We start from the raw sequence: 23,692 nt of genomic DNA on the forward strand, positions 1-23,692 counted from the left end.
TTAACTTTTTTTAAACTTTTTTTATTATTTTTCTTTCATTTATGTTATTTTCATTTCTTTTTGTACTTTTTTATTATTTCTCTTAATAGAAATAGACTCCCATAGTAATTTAATTATCCCAACCTGTTTTGTTGTTTGTTATTTATACAGGATATGGGAGGGGATCCACACATTACAGGCAGCCTAGAACAGCATGTAAATGGCCACAATCGTCCTCGTCTTTTTTAAATTAGGCTGCCACCGTGAGCTCACGGAGGAATATTATTTTGACACTTCGTCACCCTCTGGCGGGGGGGGAGGATGGCCCTTTTTGATGTGCCATCCGCCAAGGCTTGCATCGGCTGGCAGATTTTATCAGCAAACAAGGCAGGCAAAGCAGAGCGCAGACTAAATAAAAGGGGGGTGAATGATAAAAATGTCAAGGATTATCTCCACTTTGCGGGGCGCTGCGATGTCGTATCAAAATGGATTTGGTGGAAATGATTTGGCAGAGGGAGAAGCTGATGGTGGTGTTGGGGAGGTGGGGGTTAGGCGGGATACAACAAGATGGTTGTGCTGTGTGTGTGTGTGTGTGTGTCTCCTATTTGACTATTCAAATTGTTCCTTTCCTGATTTTTTTTCCTCCCCGTCCTGACAATAATCTCATTATTGAAAAATCACATTAACAGAAACATAGAGCAGCAGTACATGATGCCACATCGACTTTTGTTCCATATAAATGGCGCAAAAAAAGACAAAAAGGGCCTATTGTAAGCAAGCATGAAACTTACATTCCACTTCATTTTACTGTCGACCTCACAAACTGTAGCTACCAAACACGTATCCTTGTTTTGACCTTCGATCTTGTGAATTTAAATTCTGTCAAACCCCTGAGCTGTGGATAAATCAGAGCCACTTCTGCGTTCATCCTTCAAACAGAGGCACCATTTGTTCCCGGACTGCTCCATCCAGGGATCTAGCCTTCTTTTATATCCCCACCAGCACCCGCACTGCAGCCATCTTTCTGACAGAGTGACAAATGAGGGTGTTGCCTCTGGCACATCAGCCCACGTGGAGAGTACACAGGGTATTGGGGAGCTGTGCTGGAATCGTTAACAGTTTTATCATTTCCAAGTGGTTATAGGAAACTCGGGAGACTAAAAATGAGTTTTTGAGGTGCACACAAAAGCTCACGTGTGCCAGCGAAGTAAAATGCTAACAGTAAGCTGATGTTTGGACCTACTGAGTTAACTTAGATGAGATATTATGTCAAAATCATGAGACACTAACTCAAACTTATAACACCAAGTCAAAATATTGACGTACTAAGTCAAAAGATTAACTTAGTATTTCATCACTTTTACTTGCTAAGCCAAACTGTTGGCTTACAAAGTCACAATTATGAGATATGAAGTTAAAACCTCGGCTTACTTTGACCAGCTCATATGTTTGTTTGTTTTTTTCCTGTTCTTTAGCTTCTGTCTTAATTTTAACTTTGCATCACATAATTTAGATCTAAAACGAGTTCGCTTTTCTCGTAACATCTCATCTTCTTTTCTTTTTCTGGTAGAATTGGGCTCCTTGGTGTAACTACACCTTCCAAACAAAATGCTTATTTATTTAACCTAAGAAACGACAATAGATTTCAGGTACGTTCTGAGACTCTTGTTGTTTTTGTCTTTTAAGTGACTCAGCCTACACTGGTGAGACACTACCAGTAAAAGGGTGTGAAGGGATTGTGTGATTACTGTTTTGCCACAGCTCTGTGTGTGTGTGTGTGTGCGTGTGTTGCTTAAGGACTGTCATTTTGCTGTCACCCTGCCACTTAACACTGAACGCTACTTCCCCCTCCTTCTATCTGTCCATCATGCTGTCACAAAGTCTGACAGGGAGGATTAGACCAGAGATTCACGTCACACATGTACGTGTGTGTGTGTGTGCGGCGTTGGCAATACAGCCTTTGTAGTATTCACCCATGACCCCCCCCCCCCCCACGGGGCCTGAGGCGAATGGGAGGGTTTCAGGTACCGTGAGGCAGCGTGTGTCAGTTTGTCACTCCAACCTTGTCATCCACGCTCGACTTGCCTGTGGATTATCGCTGTCATCACCTGAGAGGAATGCAACTGGGTCTCATTCTGTCACGTTCGCCATTTTGATCTTTCAAGTGTGACCAGGACACGGCGGGGCAGAAGCCGGACGAAAGTTTTAGGCTTTGGATGTTCTGAGGGAAAGTGGAAGTGGAAATTTTAGAAACACCCCACCCTCCCCCATTTTTATTTTGTTTTTTCTGCTTCTTACGTTTTCTTCTTGCTCGTGTGCTGCTCATCCTCTTGCTCAACCACCCATCCCCAGGCAAATCAAAGACATGGAGCAAGCCCCGACAAAAGAAGGACACACAAGGTTTGAGAAGGAGGTTAGGAAATGAAAATAAACGTTAAAGCAGAACCTGTTGACACACCGAGAGGAGGTGTTGCTCAAAACTGGAAAGCATATTTTTGAATAACACCTTTGATGTGAAGAGGATGTGGGGAAGAAGTGCAAGTTAAGTCACACCTTTCACTCGCAGGAGTGAAATGAAGCACAGACTTGTGTTGTTTACACTCATCGGGGAGACATCTGGGAGAGACGTCTCCAACTGTCTTTGGTCTTTCCTTTTCTGCTGGAGATCATTGTTAGGCTGACAGCAAATATTTACCTGAAAATCTCTCAGGTGTTTCAGCTTTACAGGCAACATCAGACGCGGTGACAAGTCGAGGTGACGACAGACGAGGCTTATGAGTCGTCAGTATTTTTGTTAGATGTTACACATTGAAGAAGAGAACAGAAGAGAGCAACATTATCGCTAATTAATAGTATTGTTTACGTCCACCTCTTCAATGTGAGTCCAATAATCACTCTCTTTTAGCTCTGGTTTAGGTCTCCACCAACTTCTGGGGGCTATGTCTGGATCTCCTAGCTGGTAAATGCTCCACATGCTCTGTATATACCTCAGTTTTTGGGTCATGGCACATGTTTTTGGAACAGTTTGACACAAGTCATCGTCCATTTTTGCTGTAACTAAACTAAACTGGGAAACTGCGATTCTAGCGTACAACATATCTGCATCTCTCATTTTATTTTCCTCCCTTCATTTCATGCGTCTTACCTCCTTAACTCCTATATTCTCGCTCCGCCTCTTTCCCCCTTCATGCTGCCCTGCTGTCCAGGCAGCACTTCAATAAACAAAGCCCAGGGAGCAAAATGCTTTTGAATGGGTGCATCCTGCTGGCAGGATCTGAGCAGGCTGTTTATAGAGGGGCTTGTCAGCTGTTACCACTGGGATGTTGCGGCATGTGGAAGCAGTGCAGAGAATCGGCCTTTGATTCCTCCCCCCACTTGGTTCTCCGTCTCTGTTCTTCTGTTTTCTCTTTGATGGGGTTCCGTGAAGTGTTCTTCAGCAACAGGAGGCCGACATATCAACACCCGCACAGGAGAGGAGGGGAGGTGAACACACACGCTGAGCAGTAATAAACTAGCCACACACATTTCAACACGCACCTGCTTAAACCGCAACCATTTTTTTTTAGTCTGCATGTACGTTTTGCCACAGTGAATAGTGCTCTTCAACAGCTTTAAAGAGGCAACTCACACCTAAAAGTGGCACACAGTGAAGTTCATCTGTGTGTGAGATTGTTGCTTGGTTGCAGGCCCAGTTTGTGAACGAGTTAGCGCTCATAACTGCTAACAAGCTAGACCGGAGACGCTTGCGCCAGTCATTCAAAAACGACGGTTTCTCCAAGATAGTATGCAGAATAATTCTCCTCACATCTCGTGGCCTCCAGAGCTGATGCAGTACACACACAGGATTCGATGTGTATTTAAGATAAAAGAAAGATCCATGTGATTAAATGACACGTGACAGACTGAGCTGCGGCAACCATTAAACTAAGTGCAGTGCAGAACAATAACGGCCTTCAGTGAGAAAACGCTCGCGACACTAAATGCTACAGACAAGGCTTCAGCTACTGTCTGAGCTGACCAACTTCTCCTCCTGAACCCTTCGCAAGAGATTAGAATGACGGGCATTTTCGACGCCAAGCGAAATAAATTTGCCATGAGGGAAAACGATGCCATAAGATGCAGCTGCCAATTCGTGGCGTGCCCTCTGTTGGGTTTGACAGGAATATTTCCTCTGACAGAGGTCAATACTGTTCTGTCCACACCACTGTTGGTTAAATTTGACATATTAATGCAAGCTGCTGATGCCAATAGCTGGGGTCAAACCCGGAGTAGCTCCACATCCTGCCATATGTTCTCAGTTTCTGCAGAAGACCATAACTTCCAGTCCTCTCATAAAACGTTTAATTGGGCTTTGAATGGAGCAACGCTGAGGGTGTTTATAAATGAGAGCGCCGTCCAGTGTTTTACGTCTCCTTGTAAAGCTGTGAATAACATTGCTGAGGGGGAAAGCATAATCAAAAATACACTGATGAGATTTTTCATGTTGTAAATGCTAAAACTGTTCTTTATGTGCAGCTGTAAATATTCTCCATTAAAGGAGCAGTTCAACACTTCAGAGAATACCACTCCATACTACCTATCTGTATTTATCTGGTCAATATGAAGCTACAGCCAGCAGCTGGTTCTTAGCTTAAAGCATGGATCTGCCACTAAGTGATGTTATATCTTCCTGTTTTAATCTGTAAACAAAGCATACAAACAACATGGGCAAGAATATTTTTTGGCAGGGAGCAGTGATTTCCTGAAATGAAGCCTCTCAGCTCTAGGTCTGCCAGCTTTAGAGGTGCTGGCAGCAGAACCGGGTTTGCTGTTTTCGCTTCTTTTTATCTTTATGCTATGCTAAGCTAACTGGCTGCTGGCAGTAGCTTCATATTTACTTTAGGGACATGGGAGGGGAATCGATCTTCTCATCTCGTTCTCAACAAGAAATGTGATGTGTACATTTTCAGACATAGCGGACTTCAGGTAAAGCTGCTCTCTCACACGTATTTTTTGTTCACTTTGGAAATTAACTTTTCACCCAGAGAGAAGCGAAGTGAAGCTGCACCCTGAGCAGCTGTCCCATCTGGCAGACTGACACAAAACCAGCTCATGGTTTGCATTACTGAAACGACTTAAATCTGAACATGTTTGACTTTCGCCGCTCTCATGATCTTCCAAGGACACGAATCTAAACCCGGCGAGAAACTTGGAAGCTGAGAGCTTATTTCTACTAACTGTTAAGAACTTTGTCATGAATGTTCTTCTCCGCGGGAAACGTGGAGGCCTGATTGGACTTCAAATATCAGAGAGATGAAAATGACCAAAATCATCAACCTAACAAGCGTGCAGAGAGAGAGAGAAATCGTTAGCTTCAGATCTCCTGAAATCAACCAAAGCGGAGACCGAAAAGGAAGATGAGATGAAGGCAGAGACCTGACTAAATCATTAGGACAGCACCGCACCGGGCAAACCCTTGAAGCATTGTGCGATGAGAGCAGAGCTCAACACCTGACAGAGAGAGAGACAGATGATTTACTTCAGATTAAAGAACAACAGACACATTGTTCTCTCATCTTTCTCCCTCTTTTCTCTCACCCCATTTATCCCCCTCAGCGAATCATTGATGCCATTCATGCCCCTGAAATGCTACGCCGTTGTGATTTTCTTCTCCTTCTTCTCCTTTGTTTCTCTGCTTTCTTTTTTTCTCCCAACCCCAAGCGTTCCCGGGGCACTGGAGGCTCTCCTCTTAAGTTTTTCTTTCCGCTCAGATTAAGTGTGACAGATTGGCAAAAGAAGCACATGACAGGAGTTCAGATGGCAGACGAGAATAAGATCAGACATGTGATGCGATATTAAGAGGTCACAAGAGATGACGCACACACGCATGCAGACGAACCGTAGGCCTTTCTTTCCACACACACACACACACACAGATTTTAACCATATGATCCATGGCAACATTATCAAAGGGCACACCCTCCCGTACATGCTCTCATTGAGATCTTATCGCTGGTTTATCACAACAAAAAGGGAGCAAGAAAGTGCACGAACCGTCAGCGGCGAGGGGCTGAGATTTAAAGTGAAGGTTTGACATCTGCTATAACAGCAATAATTTGATTAGACTTGGGTGACATTCTTTCACACAACTCAGAAGGGAGACCAGCATCTGCTACTGCCAAACGCATTAACTTCTGTGAACTCCAAGACAGGAAGAGTGAAGCATTGTTTGAATCTCTCTTTCCATTCGGTCAAACAACAGGCATTTTAATGCTTTCAAGACACTCATGACAGCGCCGCCGAAGATTTATAACGCTCAAGAATTGTGAACACATGTAACTGAGGAGGGTTAGATAATATTACCCAGAGGAGACAAATGGGTAACAAGAACCTTTAATAGTAAGTATGCAGGGGATTTTCTGCATGCTGGGCACTTGTCTTTAGGTTTTTTACATAAATGTTTTAAACAATGAAACACTGTACTTCATGTATGATGAAAATCAGGCTCTAATGTTCTTTTTTATGGCCTTTCAGGAGACAAGAAAGCTAAAATGCAAAGAGAGGAGGGTTTCACAGAGAAAGCCTGGTGACAAGAGTGAAAGCTGGAGAAAAAAAATGGCCCCAGCAGCAGGGTCCAGCAGGAAATTCAATAAAAACTCTTCAAAAGGCCCAGCCCTGACATTGAAAAATAGCGAAATTATAACATACAGCAGGGTAACGAAAGAGAGGAGTTATTGTATTTGGCACAGAATCGGGAAGAGAGAGCCCAGGGCCGCCACGTCAAATGAGCCGTCACTGACGGAGGGAGTTAAGCCTTGTGGTGATTAAATATAGGCCTCAAACCTACTGGCTGCCAGGCAGGCAGACAGCAGACATGTTTGTGCACAGGCAGCAAAATGAACAGAAAACAAAGAGCGAGAGGGAGGGAGGGAGGGAGGGAAAAGACTCATTTCAGACTCCTGCAAAGAAGAGACGGGTAATATCTAGACTGAGATAGAGGAAACACTGTTCAGGGAGGGTTAGCATTAATGGAAAAAAAAAAGAGTAAGAAGATAATATGGAGGCAGGACAGCATGGGTGAACTGTTTGAGGTGTAAGAAGCCAGACTGACTTCTAAAACATATTAAAAATCTATCAGGGAGAAGTCCTGAACATAAAGCATTCTTTCTTTCATCCATCTACCTCGCTGTCATCTTTCCTAAGATTCATTTCCAGGAATTATTAACGCAGCAACCCACAAAAAAACAGACAATAGTTTTCTGCAACGCGGCAGGGCCTCCAACTGAATCGACGATTCAAAAGGAGATTTATGAATCCGCTTTATAAACACGCAGAAATGAGAGAAACAGTCTGGAGGAAAATGACAAGAAACTGGAGCTTCTGCTGAGTTCTGAGATCAGTCAGAGGTTGAGATGTCACACAGAATCACACAGCGAGCCAAAGTGAAACCAGAACTACTGGGTCCTGTTCCAGAAGTAGGAAAACCTCATTCAGAATCACACTGACATTTGTGACATCTTAAATAACCAAGAATCCCGTCCTGGAACAGAGTCTCCCTCAACAGCATGTCATGTGGTTCACTCCACATGTTTGGAGAAGGATGGTCATATTTCCAAAAGGATCTAATATTGTTTATTTAATATTTCTGTTGGTTTAATCAAACATCATTCCCCATAAACCTCAAATGGTTTTAGGCCGCGGAGGTTACAGCAAAGTTCGGAAAATGACTTTGGGAGATAATGTTGGTGAGTTGGTGAAAAGACACAAAGTTAGGATGACGTTACGGTACCTGTCAAAACAAAAAGTCAGATTTGTTCCAACATATTTACCAGCCACTTGGGCGCAATTTTTTAATAGCTGTTTTCATTTGGTTTGTTTTGTTTTTAATCCTGGCAAAGTAATTGTTGTTTCACTGCCACTAATACCTGTCTCACTGTTAAAAGCACAAAGGTTTCAGTTTGTAAGAGCAAATTCTGTAGTGGGCTTTGACTCATCTTTGAATATGGAGAATAAATCCCAGAAAGATGCTCCGCGTTTTCAGCAAGACCGTGGAAAGTAATGCTGAATGCGCCACTGCTTTAAGTTCCTGTAGACAGGAAGTGATGTCAGGACATGAGCTCTGCTTACACACAGCTTCGTGGCTCCGTTTTCTAGCGAGCTTACATCTGTCTGACATCTGACATCTGTCTGTACGTTGGCTGTTTGGGGTGAAGAAGCCTGAACTCACCTTACAGCCTTGGAGCTGCATTTGTCTTATGTATGTGAAACGAACGGGCAGGTCATTCAAATGTCACATTAAATAACTGCACAAAGTCTGTTTCCTGATGTCTCGTGTCCTTTGTCCCCAGGTTATCTTTTTGCTTTTCTCCATCGCCCCTGGTTCCACAAGTATTTTTCTCATTCTCATTTCCATTTTCACATTTTCTTAAATATCCAAAAATGAAAAGTTAACATCGAAAACACAGGACTCAACCAGATTGTGTAACTATCGAATACTTTTATGTTATCAGTATTAATTACGTCTGCTTTGTTTCTGAGAAATCATGTTTTGTCGTGTGGGTTTGTCATGGCGGCGTGGTCAGAATACTACAATTCCCAAGAGCCTCGGCTGGAAGGAGGAGAGAACAATCAGGAGCCTGAATCAGAGGGTAAGCGAATTCAAGAACCTGACATTTTCTGACGCAGTCCTTATCTTTTGATCTCATGCCTGCTGGTGCTTTTCCTTTGACTTTGTATGCTTCTAAAATTCACCTCACATTCAACCTTCAGAGAGCAAGAAATGATTTGGATTCAAGGTGACACAAGGAATAACTTTAAAATGTTTAAGGGCAGTGTTATGTACCGCTAAGTGTCAAACACAGACCCTCATCGCTGTATTGTGAAAACATCAATGCAATAACTTTTCAGACATTTCAAATCTGGCCTCCTCGACAGCAGCCGGATACACGAGACAAACGCAGCTCCAGACTGTCAAGATCAATCGCCTCTCGTCTTTCAGCTTGTCTTTCTCACCGTTTCTGTCCGCCTCTCTCGCTGTTTTTCCTCTGGCTCACACTCACCCTGGCGAGGGGTTACTGGATACTGTGTCAGAGTCTCTAAACTCTACCTGACAGGGTGTCGCTCCAAGCAACACGGCTAATGTTACAGCACTGCTCAGGATCCAGACAAGAGGAGAGGGAGGGGTGGAAATAATGAAAGCTCACATTTGGTGTTTGACATTAAAGATGACATCTTACTTATTTTCCTTCTCCTTTCATCACTTCTCACATCCCTCGGTATGAAAGGTCTGATGGGGTATCTGTTGCTGAAGCTGGTCCACAGTCTGCACACCACGGCAGACGTGTCAGGAACAGGAGTAAAGATGAGAACGCGATGGAACGAGACAAGCATGCAGCATCGTACACGAAATCTGCTACAACACCGGTTTGGGTTCATAGCTCAAAGCGAGAGTGTGACACTGGCAGCAGAGTGTGTGTGTGTGTGTGTGTGTGTGTGTGTGTGTGTGTTTGACAAATCTGGAAGAGTGACAGCAAGGACAGAAAGCAAAAGAACAGGAGTGGAGATGCCTTTTGTGCTCCGAAAGCTTCTTTCATCGCAATCCTCTCTCATCAAAGCTCCTCAAATCTATTTCGCTCCTCCTCGTCTCTCTGATTCCTGTCTTGGAATTTCAGTTGATAACCTTTGAAGAGGAGCTCCGCGGCGAGGACAACAAGGAGGGACGTCTCTCTGTCAGCACCGCCTAGGATGTGAAAGGCATAAGGGTTTCCTGTAGCGTAATTAATTCAGAGTCTTCTTATCTGCTGGAATATAAAGACGAATAAGGCAGACAAGGGCGGCCCTTGATGGCACTGTCAGCCTCTCTCTGCGGCACGTCTGAGCCAACTTGTCTATCCGTCTGTCTGAGGGCACTGAACCGTGATTGTTTGGCTGATTTGAGCCAGATGATCCTCACTGTCACACCCTAAACTGAATCCTCCCATGAACATGCCTCGAGGGCCACGGAGCAATTCAAAGACTGTGGCCTGTCTCTCAACTCAAGAGAGACTTCACATGATGAGGCCAGACCGCTCTCATACCCTACAAGAAGAAGAAGAAGAAGAAGAAGAAGAAGAAGAAGAAGAAGAAGAAGAAGAAGAAGAAGAAGAAGAAGAAGAAGAAGAAGAAGAAGAGGGATGGGATAACATTTCTCCACCAAAACACCTGTTCTTATTTATCTGTCTTTCTTCTATTAGTCTGATTATCAAAGTGGGGTTGGGTCATGAGCATAAACTCCAAACAGTAACACGCCACGCTTCTACATGATTTCCTTTAATTCTCACAGGCTACAGTTGTGAAGTGGCTGCATGGGTGTAAACGTCGTTCTTGTGGCAGATGAGTCCACCACTTTGGTCCAGACCAAAGTATCAACTTTTGGCGGAGAATTGGCGTTAAATTTTGAACAGACTTTCAGGATGTTTTAAAACCTGTAGTTTGTTTGCACCGGGCCAAATGGGAAGATGAGTTATTAACTTAGGTTTTGCCCTTGGATCGCTTTCAAAGCATAACAGCAAAACACATAACTTTATCCCTGACAGGAGCAAGTGAACACATGCCCAAAGGAGTGAGCAGAAACACATTAAATAATTCCTGAATAATTAAGTTTTTCAAAATTCGGTTGGTCTGCTCATTCTGGGCTGCCTTGGCACCAAAATCAAACGAAGCACTGATCTACAGTATATCGAGCAGAAGAGCTGTTGTGCTGTAATCAGCTTATGCCGTTCAAGCAGACCACAATAACTCAGCGTTCATAAAAGCTGCGTGCTGTAAATCACTCACGAGACGCTTTGACAAAGGAGCAGTTAACACAGTTTACCACGGTTCTTTGAGTTGGTCAAAGGTGGGACGAAATCCAAACGACCTCACAGCGAGGCAGCAGGTGTTGCCTTAGAGCAAACGAAGCAGATGTGGGACCACATTAACACAGATAAATTCAAAAAGGCATCTATTGGTCTACCCAGCCAGAGGTTTGAACAGCACAACTTTGGCCTTAATTCAAGTGTAACCTTCACAGTGGAGTAATGTGAAATTCACATTTCCAGCAGCGGGAACACTGGGAACCTTTTGTCACCTCAAACTACACACCCACCTGACATGAAACACCTGCACACCAACCTGTCTCAGAGATATTCCTCTGATTCAGCTGCAGCAAAGCAATTAGCCTTAGTCTTGGTAAAGTGCAGTCAAAACATCACTATAAACCTGTTCTGCCTGAAATATAGTAAAATCAGCAAGATCAGTGACGCTACGTGAAAACATTGTCTTATTACATTTACATTCCACTAATTTGTTTATGTTTATTTTATTCTTCTGATTTGCTTGTTGAGATTCACAGGCAACGTTTTACGTTTTGCTCCAAGAGGAGAATCCGTCCGTGTTTGTCAAAAAGTCTCGCTTGTTGCCAACTGCTGTTAAACTAAGGGAGGATTTTTAAGGGTTTTCTATTCTTCTGGTGTTTCAGAGCAGCCGTAATCTAATTGCAAAGTGTGGAAAAATTTTTTTCAAAACATAAGCAGCGAGTTAATCTGTATCTCTCTGATCTAACCGCCTGTCTGTCATTCGAGGACAGGGGAGGCAAAACAACATAGGTATAATTTAGCATGACAGCCGTCTGTCGGCAGCTGGGGTGAAGAGTTCAGTGCGGGAAACGAGCGCTGTGTGTGACACAGACAAGGAAGCATAAATCAGTAGTTAGTTTTACTGTATATGGGCTACTTTTATGTATAGCTGCACAACTCTTAACTATAGTAACAGAAGCATCTGAGAGTTTGACAATTTGCACAACACAGGGGCGGTTGTTCACAGACTTGGGCACAGAGAGGTCAAGTAACTGAAGCACAAGCACATCTATTCATCTAGCCTCCAAAATCAAGTGTGGCTATCCAACAAAACTTCTTTTATTTAGATCCTAACCCATTACATTGACCCTACTGTCTCTTACTCTGTGTTCTGACACCAAGAGAATGTCTTTTGACAACGGTGAACAGGACTAAAGCAGAGGATGACCCTGGGCTGGGGCAGCACAGACCAGACAGTGTGCTGGAGGCCCCCAGAGGCATACGCTGTGGATCCATGACAGGGCTGACGAAAGAACAGAGCGAAGACACAAAGAGTGCGGGTGTGATAATGGATTCCCACATTAGATCCATCAAGGTCTGATGAAAAATGGGAGATGGCAGCACCTTGGCACAGGAAGTAGAAAATCTGGTTTGAAGTGAAGCGCTGAACAGGCCAGTGACTCTATACTTGGTGGCAGGCGCTTGGGGCTTGTGCTGGGGATTTTGGAGACTTCCCCAGGTCGCAGTGTGGAGTGGAAACACATGGTTTCAATGTGTCTCTCATCTCCTACCCTCAGAGTGTGGCAGCATCCACAACTTCACATGTGCAACTCTGGAATTACTTATGGTTAGTGAGGAAATAGAAACAACAAAAAAAAAAACTTGATGTACGCGGGTTTGAGGTGGAAATCCCAACATTTCACCATTTGCTCCCTTCCTAGCACTCCCCCCACTTGTGTGTGTGCTGAGTTCCTGCAGAGTTCATGGGTAACACTGGTTGGGATCCTGCAGGTTTGACAGGGACATGAAGACACCAGTAACCACAGGAGCGTTACTGAGAGCTTCAAACCAGCATGAAGCAGCTTCATGGAGGGGTCACCCTTCAGTCATTCAGACAGTTATGAGACAGGAGTTGCTGGCACAAATACATCTCTTAAATAAACTGTGCAGGCTTATTGTCCTGAGCTAATAAACTTGCAAAGTGACTGCTACCAACCAGTTAACCCGCGGAGCTCTTGTTTCATTTACTCACCACCTCCGTTGTAAAGATTTAGGAACAAACACAAATATACACCACGCACACATGCACATACAGTAATGAACAGTGCACATGTCGTCTCTCACACACACAGTAGAAAATTAAGTCCAGGTGCATTCAGGAGACTTCCTTTTCTTTTGCGCCCAGCAGGGTGTTTGGAGGGTTGAAAAGGTGAAAACAAGACCATCCTCTCACACGTACACAGAGCTTAAGATGAGAGCAAAGAAAGGGCGACCTTTGACTGTGTTTGTTGGTCGACACCCAGGCGTGAACCGCAAGCCCCAGGGCATGCTGGGAGTTTGACCAGGGGCCAGAGGTCGGTGAGCAGCAGATTGGCCAAGGGGTTAAAGAGGGGAAACAGAGAAGCGCAGTGCTTTCATGTTCCCAGCAATTATTTTCCTCTTTAAAGCCAATCACGAACCACTTTTTGTTATTTGCTATTTTCACTTTAAGCCATATTAGCAGCTTTAACATCCTGCGTTTTTCTCACTTGATGATCAAACTGCCTGCTCTCAGCATTACTGATATCTGAAGTCAGTCCTCACTTTGAAAAAGACAAATTTTCATTCTCAGTTTCCTCCTCACCTTTTTCCGTGTTTGTCTCTTTGTTTTCTCCTGCCTAAAATGGGTGGGTTTGACCTCAGTAAGTCATGAGTAAGGAGAGGGAGGGACGGAGGGAGGGAGGGTAAACCTCTTCCAGGCAGATCCACCTTAAGAAAAAGCCAGAAGGCCCCTCTGACACACTGACAGCTTTCCATGAGTGACGTGTGATCTGTACAAATTTCTGGCCTAATAAATCTACCTGTCAGAGGAAAGAGATTTGAAAGGGCCGCTGCCCCACGGCGCAGCTTAAATGCAACTGCCGTTGATGAAATTCTGTAGGCTGGAGAATTACAGCTGTCAGGAAAAAACGCCTACATCAGATCTGACGGCTCGCTTGGCTCCTTTTTCTAACCTGTCCTCTGTCTAACACAGCCTCTTGCCTTTCCTCCCTTCTTATTCTCTACATTTCTTTTCTCCCCCCTCCCCCACACACACACTTACTTCCTCTCTTTTATTTCTAATCCAAAATGCGTGTGACACGAAGTTTTCAAAACTGGCGTGGGAAATATTATCTCTGTGACGTGCAGCAGGAAATATTCTCTAAATTTACTTGTTTGCTCTTTCTCACAACAGAACACACTCTGGGAAGAACAAAGCTAAATCATATCACACACAGCTGTTGTGCTTTTCCATTACAGAGCGGCTCTATTTTCTTATTGCTTTGAAGTTTGGCTGGACTATAGCCAGTAAGAGACATATTCACTGCCGGTCCGTGACAGCTATAAACATCAGCTCACCCATTCCTTCGTCTCAAGAGAGAGAGGCATAAACCAGCTGAGCGTGTTGCTGTATTTATGGGTAAACGAGTGGAAAAGCCATTGCTCTCTCTAATCTGTCATAAAGGGGATTTATGAGTGTGTGATGTGAGGACCTTGCTCAGTCTGTGTATTGACTCATCTCATGCAGACAGACTCCATGAGGCATGCAGCTAGCCAGATTCCACATCAGTGGACACAGGATTCAATGGGGGAAAAAAACTTGTTTTGTGTTTTCATTTAGAGAAAAAGTGTCTCGAGCCATGCTGGCTGCTCTGTGAGAGTAACAGAGTGCAGCTGAGGTAGCAGTTAGTCAAAAACCAGAGTACAGAAACACACTCACACACTCCTAAACTGGCTAATTTCTTCAAAGGAAGTGAAGTGAAATGCAGTGACAATTCAGTCCGATTATCAGTAAATATTCTAGGCTGAAGCTGAAGTTTGCATGAACAGTTTTTGTTTGGGGGTCATTTGTAGGATACTCTTAAGTGCTGAAACGGTCACATCAATGTACTGAAGGAAAACTGAGGATTTATTGGACCTGTGTGATTATTTGTTTCGGTTGCCTGGTGCATTTTACTGTCCGAATTATGTGTAGCGAAGTCGTCATGAGCCCTGGTTGTAAAGTGAGTGTTGCTTTAAGGCAAAGACGTTTATTTAGCAAACAAATCACAACTGTCGATTTGCTAGTTCAACATTTACACTCACCTAAAACACCCCGTCATATTAGCAGAGCAGAGTTACTGCCGAATGCCGAGACGGGACAAAGAAAGGAAGAAGAAAAATCGCAAGCAACAGTTAGAAAAACGAAAGAGCAAGATCAGGAGGGAGAGAAAGCACTCTGGGGCCCGTCTTTCAGTTCCACATCTGGCCCTGATATTTCAGAGTTAATTAGTCATGCAGGAGTTGTGTGTAGATAAATCTATCATCCCGCAGTGCACAAACCATTTGAGAAATGAAAGGAAGTGAGGAGATATACACAGTCAGAGCTCCTTCATAAATCACTGGGTCAGATTAAAAACAGGCCCTGCCGTGATGAGAGGGAGGGATTACGACGAGGCTGGTCCTGGACTTTCTCACACAAAAGCACACTTTCATGCACGCTCTTACACTCACAGGATATATTGTATGTGCAGTATATAGTATAGACACACTCAGCAGTTGCTGGGAGGTACGTGAAAGAGAGAAAATAAATAAGAAGCACAATGTGATTTTCAAAAATATACCTAACACCTCAACACTGCCTGCTGCTGTTGCCAATGGTAGTTGTCATCACTAGAAGTAATGGCTGTAGGTAATGGCCAGTCAGTTCACACAGTGTGCTAAAAGTAACAGGGCTGGTTAAAGGTAATGACGAACAGATGAAATATTTAGCTCCAAGTAGGATGAACAGCTCACACTGTTAGCTAAAATCAATGAAATGACTGAAACATATGAATGAAACGGATGAATAAATGAATAATTATTCACAGACTTTAGCTATGAAATAGTCAACTAAAGGTGTTGGATAAGGTTGAAAGCACTGACGTATGTAAAAACTGACAACGCTTCCTTCCATTGGCCAGAAATGATGCCAGATACGGGTGTTGCCATCCTGTGCTGGTGGCGTCATTCGGAGCCAAAATCTGTGCGGTGGGAATCAAACGGCGGGGTCGTACAGTCGAGTTTTTGCCCATACATTAACTCGACCCGGTCGCAAGCGGGACTCGGTTAATCGTCATGTTTCCCTCAGATGCCTACTTGAAAATGATCATAAAAATGAACACTTGAACATAAATCAGTAAGACACAGAGCTACGTAAAATGACAAAAAGCATCTTTGGGATGGAGCTAACTAGTTGTGTTGTTTAAGTTTTTAGTTTGATCCCATCTAACCTCGAGAGGGAGGGATTTACAATCATCTCACAGTTATTCTTCAGTGGTTTTTCTGCTTCACTGACACCATCATTAGTCACAGGAGCTGTTGAATGTTTACCCAGTAAAACAAACTTAACTCAGCAGCGAACGTCTCACAAACGTATGGCGGCCAAACCATCTGCTCGCTACCCCTACAGCATCTCACTCAGCAGAGGAAGGAGTGGGAGGAGCGGAGCGACTAGAGGGAAGGACAAGGAGCTGAGAGGATGAAAACAAGGACATGTGCAAGAAAAAGAAAAAAGTGAAAATGGGGAAAAACAGAGGGATAGGTCATGAGGAAACGGAAGAGGATTTGGGGTGAGAAGAAAAGCCACTCTAACAGTGTCTGTTATTCTTCTCAGACAGAAGCCTGGGGGCACACTTTGGTCTCATTCTGACAGGGCTTCATTTAAAGTTGTCCACCCTAGCCTCAGAGCAAAGAGTGTGCATGTGTGCATATAATTAGAACTGGGCTTGGCATTAAGGCCAAAAAAAATAAAATCTTTCTATCAAGCCAGGGGGACAACCTCAGAGTTGCCTGCATGCCACACAGATTGTCAATGCCAGAAGTGTACGATTGATATCCATACTTTAATAGTTTGCCTGCTGCATTTTCAGCCACAGCAAGCAGCTGTTTTCAGAGAAAAGCTTCCACTGTACGCTACCAGCCCGGCTAGCTACGCAGCAGACAGACACAACTGGACCATTTATGAGCTGAAGAGCCAGATATTTCCCTCCGGAGAGGAGGGAAGACTCATATCTCCAGGTGGACACAAACTCCAAATGCAGTGCAAATATATCAACAAGATGATAATATTAACACTGTGTTTACAGCTTGTTTCCTCTGCTCCCAAGCAGCCAAACCAAACTAACCAAAGTATAAGAATGCAACCTTTTTCCCAGAGAAGATGCTGTCGATGCACATCGTCCAGGAAACAAGTACGTTCACTCCAAAACGTATTTGGCAATTGTCAGCGTTTTCCCAAACCTCAGCAATTACTCTGGCTACGTCAATGTTGTCATAGCCAATGGCAGTGATGGCCAAATCTGCAAAAATAAAACCAAAGATGTAATAAACTTAAATTATCCTTTTAAAGAAAATTCTCATGTAGTTTGAGAAAATCAGGCTCAAGAAGTCATCAAGTCAACACAAAGCTGGATCGATCAAACTCTTTCGCTTCCGATTTCTTCGCACGTCTCTCCTTCTCTTGTTGCACATCACTACGTACAAAAGCAATGAAGATAATTTTAACTTGTGATGAGGTAAGTGTTAATAAACATAGATTCAGGATTTACAATCGTGGTTAGGTTGAAAGTTAAAAGCAGTATTTGGTGGACTTTTATTTTTATTATTTATAATTTTTTTTTGTTTTGCTCGAATTCAGTGTTTACACTCAGTTTACTGGCAGTCCTCCAGGAAATTATGTCTGAACAACATGATTACAGATGTTACTGTCAATTAATTTACATCTTAATTAAATCTTTTTTAGCTGTCAAGTTAATGTCAAAAACAAAACAAGAAACTGTAAAAAAACAAAAAAAAAACAAACAAACAAAAAAAAAACCCTTTTAAATTAGATTAGAAATAAACAACCAAATGATGAAGCCTAAATAGAAATTAGATAGACAGCTGACAGTTGGGCTGAACTTTAAATCACCTCAACCTTTGATTTAGGGTTTAGGATTTATAGGTTTGTGGAATTTACGATGAGGTTGGGGTTGGGGTAAGGGTGAGGGTTAGGAGAGGGACAAGGTCAGGGGTTAAGGCAGGGAAAGTGCTGAGCATTAACACGAACGTGTGTTTCAGATGAGGGTCAGCAGGCAGTGAATGTAACGTGCCCAGGAAGTATTGCAATAACAAGAAATTAAGTCTTTTAGACAACAAAGTAGAAAATGAGGAGAAGTCATAGGGCTTTGTAACAAGAATACGGAAAAGTATCACATTTTCAATTGATATTGTTCTACTTTTGTAGAGGAAAAAAAGCGATCACAGACCAATCTCTATTCATTTGTTTCAAATATTTAAAAGGGAAAATACACCTTAAACCCTGTAACATAATGCCATTCCAACAATTCTTTACAAATTAAATCTGATTTTTGGGTGAGAAACAAGAGAAGCAACAATGTTTTATCGTCATGGTTCAATTAGCTGAAAGAACTTTTTTCTATTTTTTGGCACTGAAATCATGCAGTGTGTTTTATGATTCAGATCTGATGATACAAGTAATTTTCGAGAACAAATACATCTTCCATAATCGTATCATCTCTTAAACAGGCACAGCAGAGCCATTATTAGTGCTTTAGCTTTGAAGTTACTGAAGAGTTGCTCAAGATATAAAAATCAACTCAGTGGTGGAAAGGACTAAAGTATTGTGCTTAGGTACAATACTGAGATCGGGTACTTGAACTTTACTGGAGTATTTCAATTTTCTGCTACTTTATGCTTCTACTCTGCAACATTTCAGAGCAAGCTATTGTACTTTTACTCTTCTATGTTTACTATATTTAACAGATTTAGTTACTTTCAGCTAACGATGCCCAACTACCTTACAGCATTTATAAAACTATTGCTCCACTTTGGTCTCAACAATCAAAAAATGTCTCAGAAAAATGTGTCAGCCTCAATGGCCTTTTGCTGCAGAATGATTACTTTACTTTGAATAATTTACGTATGTCACCTGATAACACTTTTGTACTGAAGTGGGATCTTGAACGCAGGACTTTTTTGAGGCTCTGAATATTTGTTCCACTACTGACGCTGACCCTGTATGAATCTGGATTATTTTCAGTTATTACCTGAGGACAGATCGCTGTTTTGTTTCATATCTATTTGAAATGCTGTTATGCAAACTCCTGATCATAGCGTAAAGCTCTTCTGTGTGACTTTTTTTTGTTCCACCTACTGTCCTGCAGGAACAGAGCGGACATGTAAGGCAGCCGATAGCCATCTGACCGGGAAACACTAAATCACAGATGAAACAGCAGGGGGGAAGCTGTAAATCACACATTACAAAGAGCCTGGTGAAAGCGCAGGAACATTGCTCTGCCATGACATCGTCCCTCACAACATGCCTTCAAAGCCGGCTCGGGCAGGAAGCAGTCATTCCCATTTCCTGTCTGCGTCACCCCGGGGACGACGGCACAACTGAGGTGTTAAAGAAAATCTCTTGTTTTTTATTTTTTATGTTTGGATATATTCTTTGTCCCAAGGACGTGTGAATCCATTGTGATTGTGCTCACGGCTGTTTCTCCGAGCTGATGAAAAGAAATTACAATGGCACAGGAATCACATTTGTATGAATGTGAACTCTGACCATGATAAAGCTGTTGTAGTGGAAACACTGATGATGGGTTTGTTGGTGTCAGGGTTGGTTTGGTTGAAAGTTAAACAAAGGAAGACAAAGGACTTTTCCAAACTATAAACACCCATCTTATCATCACGGTGCACTTGTTTTTTTTGGTTTTTTTTGTGGCCCTTAAATGTATATACATGTAAATGTATATATGGTGTCTACATAGTGGTAATAGTAGTAGGTCATTGGGTGCTTTGCTCACAGCAGAATCCAGTGGGCTGTTCTTTTTTATTTGGCAACGACTCGCTCAACAATTTAAATAAAATGTGTGTGTACGCATATGTCAGTGTGTGAGTGGTGGAGGAGCTGGCACGGTCGCGGCAGCTAAGCCTCACCTGCTGTCTGGCTGTCTGTCACTCAGCAGTTGCCATGGCGAGTTAGCCGACACGTCGTGACACGGCGATGTGACACTTTCGACGTCGTGCTACCGAGTTCACCTGTCACCCAAAGGCGGCCAGAGCGGTTTGTCCCGTCAATCATTCACCTCTTCTTCCTCAGGTCAATTGAAAGTAGCATGAAAAAAAAGAAAGAAGAAAAAGCTTGTGTTTATTTTGCTGTGATAAAATACCCAAGTGGTTTTATTTTAATTTTAATTCCATTGTGCTGTAATCTCAGGCTAGTAAGGCTTAATGTAGATCTTTGACTGCAGCAATGATGATGATGATGATGATGATGATGCTCGTTTGGGTGCGTTGGATTTGTCACATTGCTGGGATGCAGTTAGTGAATGTGAACCCCATTAGCCCCGGATCACCAGACTTGTTAGCAGCAGCACCTCTCTGCAACAATTTACAACCCTTTCATCTCAACAGAATGTGTTTCTTGTAGAGCATAATGGAAGTAATCCATTCTCCCTGTCAGCGCTGGAAAACACTTTGTTTTCTGTACAAATTGTGTTCGGGTGGAAGATGCCGGTCGGGGTGGAGGTGGTGGAGCAGGAGATTTTGCCACGAGTATGTCTCATATAAGCAGGTTCTGAGGAAAGGAGTGTTTCTATTTTTGTGCACAGAGGATGCACATACAGTACAACAAGTCTGCACTGGATACTGTACAGCACATATGTGAACATGAATCTTACAGTGTGACTTATTTGGAGAAAACCCCACCATTATGGGTGTGTGTGGTACATTTAAGCAAGTGTACTTTTGTGCAGTTTTACTTGTGTCTACTTCTTCCACACCACATTTAGTATGAATAATAATACATGATACTTTATTTTTAATGCTGTATACATGGTGGTATTGCACCTTTAATTCAAGTTAAGGAGCTGATAACTTCTCTCACTTCATGAATCTAATTTTCTGGTCTGTCGTGTAGTTAACTCTGACTCTATTTAACTGCCCACGGACCTGATGTTATGGCACTCTTAATTAATCTATTAAGTTCAGTGAGTGTGGGGACTGGCCTGGGCGTGTACAGTAAATGATGCATTACCTCTTGGAAATTTAAGTGCGGGCAAAGATTGCATTTCAGCTTTCGGTATGATTTACAATCTCACGTTTGAACAATATTTGTTTACAAGAAGAACAACATTTGATTTCCTGGCCGTGTCGCTATTATTTAAAGCATTTTCAGCTAACTTTATTTTTATCCCGACTTTCAAAACCAAAGCACACCACTAACAAAGCAACAATCCATCTTTCATCCTCCACCATCTATCTGTTTACCCTCCTCCTCTTCTTCACATCTACCCACCCTCTCCCTCATTCCTCTCCTACTGTATCTCCCACAGGCCCCGCAGTCCCCTCTATAAATCCTGGGACAGCAGCGCTTTAATGGATAATTAATTGATGCCGCTGCAGCACTGTAATAAGACAATAAATTACGACACAGGCCGGTGTGCTGTGTCAGTGTGTGTTGCTAATGGCCCTTCAGGGCTGGGGCAGGAGGCTAATAAATTAGACACGTATTAACTGTTGCGTGCTAAGTAGCCCTCGACTGCTGACTGCCATGAGAGAGGAGGAGGAAAGAGAGAGACGACGGGGGAAGAACAGGAATAAAGGAAGGGAGATGCAAGAGGGGAGAGAGGTGATCTCATTATTCTGTTTAAATTTAAAGTCAAACTGAAACTGAAAAGAAATAAATCAGTATCTTTGGTGTTTACTTTGGCTCATGTAACTCTAATTACCAAAAAGAAGAAGGGTGTGTTTTATTTATTTTCTTTCTTTCTTTCTTTCTTTTTTTTTTGCAGCGACAGAAACCACCATATTGGAGCGTGATTTTTGATAATTAAATACTTTTATATTTTTTACTACGTCTGTGCAGGCAGGCAACTTCAGATACATCAGCCAGCCTGTTATTACTTGCTGGTTGCACCATGTGCACAACTTAACGTGTTTCCAGTGGAATCATTTGTTCCTATGGAGGGTAAGCAGACAGCAACGGACTGTAGTGGTCACCAGCATCAGATCACTCACAAGTTTTCCAATCTCTGCCTTGAAACTGGACCATCAGTACAGTCAGGAGTAGGAAGCAGACAATGGTAGTCCAGTTTTGGTAGGTATAATGTTCACCACTATCACCATGTTAGGTTAAAATGCTTTTAAACATTTGCTTATTTGAACTGTAACACAAAGTAAGTCAATGGAAATGTCATTACTTGTCACATATAAATTAAGTTATATACCAATCGCTGGACAAAATGAAACATTTGACCTGATGTTGGTGCTAGATACAAAGTTATTACAATTTGTCCTGACAGGAAAATTGATGTGCCAAATTTAATGACAAGCCACCCAATAATTTGGACCGAGATGGTGGAAACACCCACCTCGAGGCTTAAATCTTAGATATGTATTCCAAAAAGATGTCAGTTTTATCCTCCTTTTAAAAAAATCCAAAAATATGCACAATATAGTCCCAGTATCACTACAGTGTAAATTACCTAACACAAAAACTGGGAATTCAAATTCCAGTTCAGTATTAAGAAATATTAAGTTAATAACTCAACAAGCGATACTGATTAATAATAGAAAGCCTCAGCAGCTTTACAGTGTGATACCTACAATCTTCAGATTTAGTTGAGCAGTAAAACACAAGAGTCCCATATGTGGTCTCAATGGTCTGAAGCTCTCATCATGTCGAGTTTAAGGGATTGTGTCGCTTTCCAAAGAGGAAAATCGCAGATTAGTAAACAAGGACCACATCTCCCGCTTGGAAATGTGGAATTTCAGCAGATAGTCTCTAATCCCATTTTAATGGTTGTCTGATTAAGAGGTGAGAAGGGATTAGGGCGTGAGTGTGCATGTGTGGTGTGTTGCATGCATGCATGTACACATCCTCGTGTGAAAACACACCTCATGTGCCTATTAGAAAGACTGCTTGTGGAAAAGAAAAAAATAATACAGGGGGGAACAAAGAGAGAGCGAAAAATTGCAGAGATTAGAAGTGAGCCGAGGAAGAAAAATGGCAGCTCAGTTATGTCGTTCCAATTAAAAATGCTGCAAATCTCTCATCTCCTAATGTTGGCCTTAACGAGCGGGGCTTAGTGGCAGTTATGTAGATAAAAACTTCTTTCTGATTGATTCCAATGGCCCATTGAAATTTGTTTCACTCCAACTTATTGATCACACCCCGCTTGTTGAAAACTGATAATTAATAATGATAATAAAAGTGCCATGGCTCATTAAAATCAACCATACGAGGCTGAACAGTCCCTTTTAGTCTCTGTGCTGCCTACACTTCTTCTGGCTTTTCCGCTTGTGCGCCTTAGTGGTTTTATTCTGTGTATACTGTTTCACTTGTTTAGAAATATCTAATTTTAATGTCAGATTGAGTGAGCTTTTCAACCTGACATCCGCAACATCAAATGTAATAAATATTAATACTGCACTTGCTATTATACTTGTTATTGCCTTCACTAAATCACTCTGATGCTGACAGATAAGTGTCCTCCCACACACATGCTTTCATCCAAAGTAATAATGTGTTTGCTATTTTCTGCCCACAATCATTACATTGATTGGCATCATCCTTTCATGTCATTACACGCTTTTTTTTTTGATTGACATTCCCTGCTCTCTGTCTTTACTTTGAAGGGCTGGTTCACCCAAATTACAATTTTCTTACTCACCTTTTAGTGGTTTCCAATCAGGAAGATTTTTGTTTTATTTGCCCCAGTTCTGAGATGCCTGACGCAGATGTCAGCCTGATACATTGGATAGCTTTCATTCTACAGAAAAGAAAAATATCATCCTTATGATGACTGTTCACGGGGCGTTCTGAACATTTCATTTCCTTCTTCCAATTTGGGTGGAAGCCACATTGATGAAAGCGG

The 23,692-nt window shown here is 42.5% G+C and overlaps 1 protein-coding gene across 2 annotated transcripts in view; it reads right to left on the reverse strand.

The window, feature by feature from the left end:
• The window catches only part of LOC124051688 (zinc finger protein 703-like), a 72,012-nt gene that overhangs the window by 15,749 nt on the left and 32,571 nt on the right, over window positions 1-23,692 (reverse strand). Inside the window, exon 2 of one of the 2 annotated variants that reach the window (XM_046375294.1) lies at window positions 19,752-19,905. The gene's annotated coding sequence lies outside the window, so the exon portion shown is untranslated. Of the gene's footprint in view, window positions 1-19,751; window positions 19,910-23,692 lie in introns of both variants that reach the window. The other variant, XM_046375295.1, reaches the window with a different exon arrangement.

The sequence above is a fragment of the Scatophagus argus genome, chromosome 20, assembly GCF_020382885.2.
Source record: "Scatophagus argus isolate fScaArg1 chromosome 20, fScaArg1.pri, whole genome shotgun sequence".
NCBI classification, from domain to species: domain Eukaryota; kingdom Metazoa; phylum Chordata; class Actinopteri; family Scatophagidae; genus Scatophagus; species Scatophagus argus.